This window comes from Apus apus, chromosome 12, assembly GCF_020740795.1.
Source record: "Apus apus isolate bApuApu2 chromosome 12, bApuApu2.pri.cur, whole genome shotgun sequence".
Lineage (NCBI taxonomy): Eukaryota > Metazoa > Chordata > Aves > Apodiformes > Apodidae > Apus > Apus apus.
Window position 1 is genome coordinate 3,799,580 of NC_067293.1, and position 6,054 is coordinate 3,805,633.

Here is a 6,054-nt window from a genome sequence, read left to right on the forward strand (position 1 = left end):
TCCTCTTCCTGTTCTGTTTCACCAGCCAATTCTTATTTCCCCATCCTGTCATTGGGAAAAATAACCTAATTTCCCCACTGGGCACCAGACCTGGGAGGCAGAAGATGCACTGTGTGTAACTAACCAAATAAACCCTTTGTCCTGCAATGCAAATAAGCCTGTAATGGTTTTACATTCCCAGCTGGAAGGAAGGTTTTTCTGCATACATCCATCTTTGCAGTAGCTCCTTGGATTCAAATTTCAGCTTAAGAACCTGGCATCTTCTCATCATGATAATAATTTAATAAGGAAACAGATTCTTAAAGCTTCCCCTATCAAGTCCCACCCTAGCTAATGCCACCTAGATATGGGATCCTTCAGGCCTGTGAGTTGCATATTCCCCTTGGCACATCCCAATCTTTTTTGTTAAGGCTTGCACTGTTTCAAATTCTTTTTAAGACCTTAGAGCACATTCCAGTATCTGAAGGGGCTACAGGAAAGCTGGGGAGGGGCTTTTTACAAGGGCTTGTAGTGAGAGGATAAGGGGATAATGGATCAAAACTGGAAGAGGGGAGATTTATGCCAGACATCAGGAAGAAATTCTTCGCTGTGAGGGTGGTGAGACCCTGGCACAAGTTGCCCAGGGAAGCTGTGGCTGCCCCATCCCTGGAAGTGTTCAAGGGCAGGTTGGATGGGGCTTTGAGGAACCTGGTCTGGTGGGAGGTGTCCCTGCCCATGCAGCGGGTTGGACTAGGTGATCTTTAAGGTCCCTTCCAACCCAAACCATTCTATGATTCTATGATCCTGTGCAGCTCTGCCTTACTGGTGTGGCAGCTGCCTTCACCCCAGGAAGGATGACACAGTTCCCAAGCAAGCCCTCCTCCCCAGCTGGGAATTGCCATGAAGATGTGGGGAGAAAAACTTTGATCTTTGTCAGCATGAATATAAAGACTTCTTGGAGGCTGCCCTTCCTCACACTCCCAGCTGCTCCAGCCAAGCAGAGCTGCAGCCATTGCTGGGAGCACTGGGCATGCCAAGGGAGCACTTAACAACTGGGGGGATTAGGAAGACACAACTGCTGACACAACAGCCTGTGCAGGTCAAGCCCTGGGTGCAGGCAGCTGCCTGCAGTGTGGACAGCCAGGGCAGCTTATGGAATCACCTGTTGCAGGGGGGGCAGCTCCTGTCAGCGCTCTTGCACACCCATGTGTGTGTGCAAAATTGATTGTAAGTCTCATGATTACTGTTGTGTGCATAATTCACTTGGTGACACATGTGTAAGAGCATAGTATCTCCTCAGGTGCTGCACAAACAGCAGGACTCAGCTGGGGATGGCCCACAGTCCTGCTTGCACCTGCATCTTTCTTTTCCCTTTCCTTGTAAAATGCTCAGCACGAAGGAAACCAGGCAGAGGGGAAATCCCATGTGGTTGGTCCATGGCCTGTTTTAGCAGGATGGTTGGGACCAGAGGGGTGCAGTTGTCTCCAGGGAACCACAAGTGCATATTCCCCAGTGTTCAGCACTGGTGAGGCCACACCTCGAGTACTGTGGTCAATTCTGGGCCTCTCACTACAAGAAGGACATTGAGGTGCTGGAGTGAGTCCAGAGCAGGGCAATGAAGCTGGGGAAGGGTTTGGAGCACAAGTCTTACAAGGCTCAGCTGAGGGAATTGGGATTGTTTGGTCTGGAGACTAGGAGGCTGAGTGGAGACCTTATCACTCTCCACAACTACCTGAAAGGAGGTTGTAGCAAGATGTTAGTCTCCTCTCCCAAGCACTAGAACCAGAGGAAACAGCCCCAAGTTGTGCCAGGAAGGTTTAGGTTGCATATTAGGAAAAAATGATTCACCAAAAGGCTTGTCAAGCACTGGAACAGGCTGCCCAGGGAAGTAGTTGAGTCACCACCCCTGGAGGTGTTTAAAAGACATGTAGATGTGGTGCTGAGGGATGTGATTTAGTGGTGGAGCTGGCAGTGCTGGGTTAAGGGTTTTACTTCATGATCCTAAAGGTCTTTTTCAACCAAACCTATTCTATGATCTACGCAGCAGGGTCCCAGCTGCCAACAGGTCATTCCCAAGTTCTTCTTTACTGCTTCTCTGGCCTTGACCATAAAGGAGTTGATAGAAGCTGCTCCCTGCTTCCTTCAGCCACCTGCTGCAAGTTCACCAGCTGCTGAGCAAACACTCATTGTTTGAATTTTATTGCCTGTGCTATCTCTCTCCTAGCAGCCCAGTTATCTGCAGCATGTATATCATGGCAGCTTTCCTGTAAAGCTGCTCATGTTTATGGTTTTGTCAATGAGGACTCTCTCCTGTGACATTTCTATCCCTTGGGCAGGCCTTGGCAGGAGGAGCAGGGCTGGCAATATTCCATGCTGGGGAATCAGGAGGGAGAACCAGACAAGCCATTGATGCAGATGTTTAAACTTCCACACATGAAACTGCTGATCTGGATAAAGTGGCTGTCCTGGATGAGTTGGAGACAGGTTTCAAGTGTCTGATAAACACCCATCCTAAAGTGAACAGTGTTGGGAATCCACATGACATGAAGTGCAGAAAGCCAACCACAAGTACCACACACCAAGGCATCGTACCGTGATGCATCTTCAAATGAGCTTTTGCCAAGCTCAGAATCCTCTGAGTCCTCCTGTCTTGCACAGTAGGGATGCCTTCAGCAGTGGCAGCTGACCTGCAGTGTGGTAAGGGACATCCAGCCACGCAGGCAGGCACTGGTGGTGTGGCAGGGCCACTCACCTGGCTGGGGTCACAGCTGGAGCTGCTCCCATGCTGCCCCTCCATGTGGGAGGATGGGGATAGGGATGAGGCTGCTTCCTCTGCTGCCCACCCAGTCAGGTTGGCAGTGGAAGTTGCTCTTTCAGACCAGATGAACAGTCAATATAAAACTCAGGATGAAAGAGGAACATGTCCCTGTCTGCCACTCGAGTACTTCCAAGAAAGGTATGAAGGATAATGCAGGTCTGTGGTGTTGGATCTGCCCGAAGCAAGACATGCAAGAGGACCTGTTGAGGTCAGGTTGGCTCTTTCACAAATAAAAAAATCCACCTAGGGAAAGAGTAAGCATCCTTCCTTCCTCAAGAGAGAAACCTTGATGCTGGCACTCGGGTTTCTGCAGCTCCATGAGCCTGCTCTGCTGCAGCCCTCACCTGCAGGGCTCAGCATTGCTGCCTCCAATGTCACAGTCCTCAATGTACCTTTTCCTAGCTGGCAGAGAAGAAAATGTACTGGAAAGCAGAGATGAAGGTTTCAAATTCAAAGAGCTCAAGGCAAATGAGAAGGCAGGGGGAGACACATGAGACATACTACAAGGTGCACCTACTGCACTGGTGTTACAGCTGCCCTCCAGCAGGCACAGGGGAGGAAGCATTTGTCAGCTCAGAGGTAAAAAGAAACCAAAATCAGAATAGGTTTGGGTTAGCAAGGCAGGGAGAAGAAAAATATTTAATCTTAAGCAATCGAAAGCACTTGGTTCAACCTGAACAATGCTGTGTTTTCTAACCCTGCAGTTAACTCTCCTCACACTTAAGGTCACTTGTCATGGAAAAAATGCATTTTAAAATCTTCCACTGTGAATTCAAATAGTTACAGAGATCCTAAGGTGAAACAAAGGGAGAAAAAGATTATGTCGAAATGAGTTTGTTTTTCAGATGTATCTTTTGCTGAAATCATTAATAATTTCAGCTCTCCCCAAAAACCCTCATGCACACATTTTGTCAAGGGGGGATGTGTGAACAACTCATGGGCAGCAGCTCCAGGGCAATCCAGCAGATGAGAAAATCGTTACAAAGTTTAAGGAGGAGGAGGCAGCTGAAGCCTGTACCTGTGCCCAGGTGCTCATGAGATGAAACAGGTTCCTGACTGCACTGAACTGATTGCACACTTGTTATGAACCTATAATCATCTGGCTGCAAAAAGCAGTGGGTGCCATAGTTCATCAACCCTTGAACCTGGCATCTGGCCTGGACCTGATAAGCCTCCTCTGGCTTAGTTTTTGGAGTAGCCAGCACTGCAGGCAGTGAGGAGAAATTAGAGCCTCCTTGCCATGATGCAAGACAGACTTAGCAGCTCAGAGGTTGTTGGTACCAGGGGGAGCCAAGGATGCTGCCAAGCAGGGGGGCCTGGGGGTTTTGGCTTCTGTGTTGTTAAGGTTTGTCTGGAGGGTGCCAGACACGTTTTGGGGCCAAATTTCCTTCAGAGTGTTTACATGGGACTCATCTCTTACCAGTCAGGGGTGGCTCAGCTTCAGGAGAGCAGTGCATGGAGGAAGCAAAGGGTGGGATGTATGGCACCCTTTCTTCCTGCCTCCCTGTCAGGGTGCCTCAGCCTGAGGACTTTGTAGCAGGTTTTCCAGGTTCCCTCTATGGGAACATTTGGACCTCAGCGTGTGGTGCTTTGCCTCGTGTTCTGAAACAGGAGATAACTTTTCCATCAGTTGAAGTATGAAGCAAACAACTGATTTAAAGGGGATCTTTGATTGTGAAGGTTTTGGAGAACACATTTCCAATTCACGAGCTGATTACCCAGAGAAGAGCAAATGTGGCTGTGCAGGGGGCTGCTCTGCTCAGCTCCTGCCTGCCAGATCCTGACACAACATGTTTTTTCTCTTTTCCAGAGGCACAGTCCCTGCCAGCTGTGCATCCCAACGACTCTGGTGCCCATGAGGAGCACTCAGGAAAGATCCTGTCCCACCCTGTGACAGCAGCAGTGGTGGTGGCTCATTTTTCAGAGTTAGCATCTACCCCCACAGCAAAACTTCAGCTGCATTAGAAAAGCAGTGTCAGCATCAGCAAAAAGAGTGTCCCTCAGCTAGAGTGACAGTCTTAGGTTTGGACTTTACCTTGGACTGTATTCACTGCAGAGCAAAGGAGGTCAAGCCCTTATAAAAACCTTTCTAATGGCTTTTTATATCAGAGACCTTTTGATCCCGATAAGATTTTAAGTTAACATATAGTAAATGCCAGAAGTTCTTTGAAACATTAACTTTCAGATTCAGCAACACCTTTCAGTAAGAGGACAAGCTCCTACCCACGGCACCGTGGTGTCAGAGAGGTGAAACCCCCCAGAGCAGCACCCATCTCCTCCCCTCATCTGGCACAGCAATCCTGGGGACACAAGCCAGGGGCTGGCTCCCTCATGGTGAGAAGCTCCCACACTCCTGGATTGCTGCTGGAGAACTGTCCCCCAAAGTGCATGACATGCACAAAGCTGGGACACAAACCCAGCCCTGCCACCCAGTCTCCTCTTGTGCAGTCTGAGCAGCTTTTCCTGCCATATCCCTCCCTTAGCTCTATAGAAAGCACTGTGCAGTGACCATGGCTCCTATCATAAATAAGGTGTCTGATCCCCAAAATAACATGCATGTCACTGCTAAATAAGGATGAACTCTGTGCATTTGAAGGTGGATCTTCCTGATATTGTACTGGCTTTTGGGCCAGAAATACAGGAGAGCAACGCCCTGCCCAGCACCCAGCACCAAAGCAGGTGAGCTCCTTGCAGTCTTCACTGCACTGTACTCCTGATGCTGCCAGCAGGTAGGTGAAGACCCCGTGTTCAAGGGGTCTGTAGGCTGGTGCTGTGATGCTGTTTGGACATGGGCCACAGTGCCAAGAAACTGCAGAGTCCCTGCCCAGAGTATCACCAGCAGCCAGCACCATCCCTGCAGCACAGCAGGGGCCAGCCCGGGCTGGGCCATGAGAGCCAAAGAGCACTGCCTTCTGCTTTTTAGCCCTGCAAAGGTCTCCCACAACACCACAGAGAAAGCTGGCAGTCAAGCAGCACTGCTCGGCCAGATGTTCTGCAGAAATGCCACATAACTTTCAGGCTGCTGAGGCTGAAGGTATCACCGCAGTTATGACACTCTCTCCCTTTTCCTTTTGTTTACACTGTACTTACTGTTTCCATTTAAATAATAACCCCCTCGTTACCCAGCATAGCCAGAAAAATCAAACACGTGTGTCTGGGAAGCAAAGGCTTGATTTCTGCTTGGGATTTTGGATGTCAATGGCAGTAAATCAGTGGTGTTTTCCTAAAATGAACTGCCAGGACGAGGACCGGGCGGC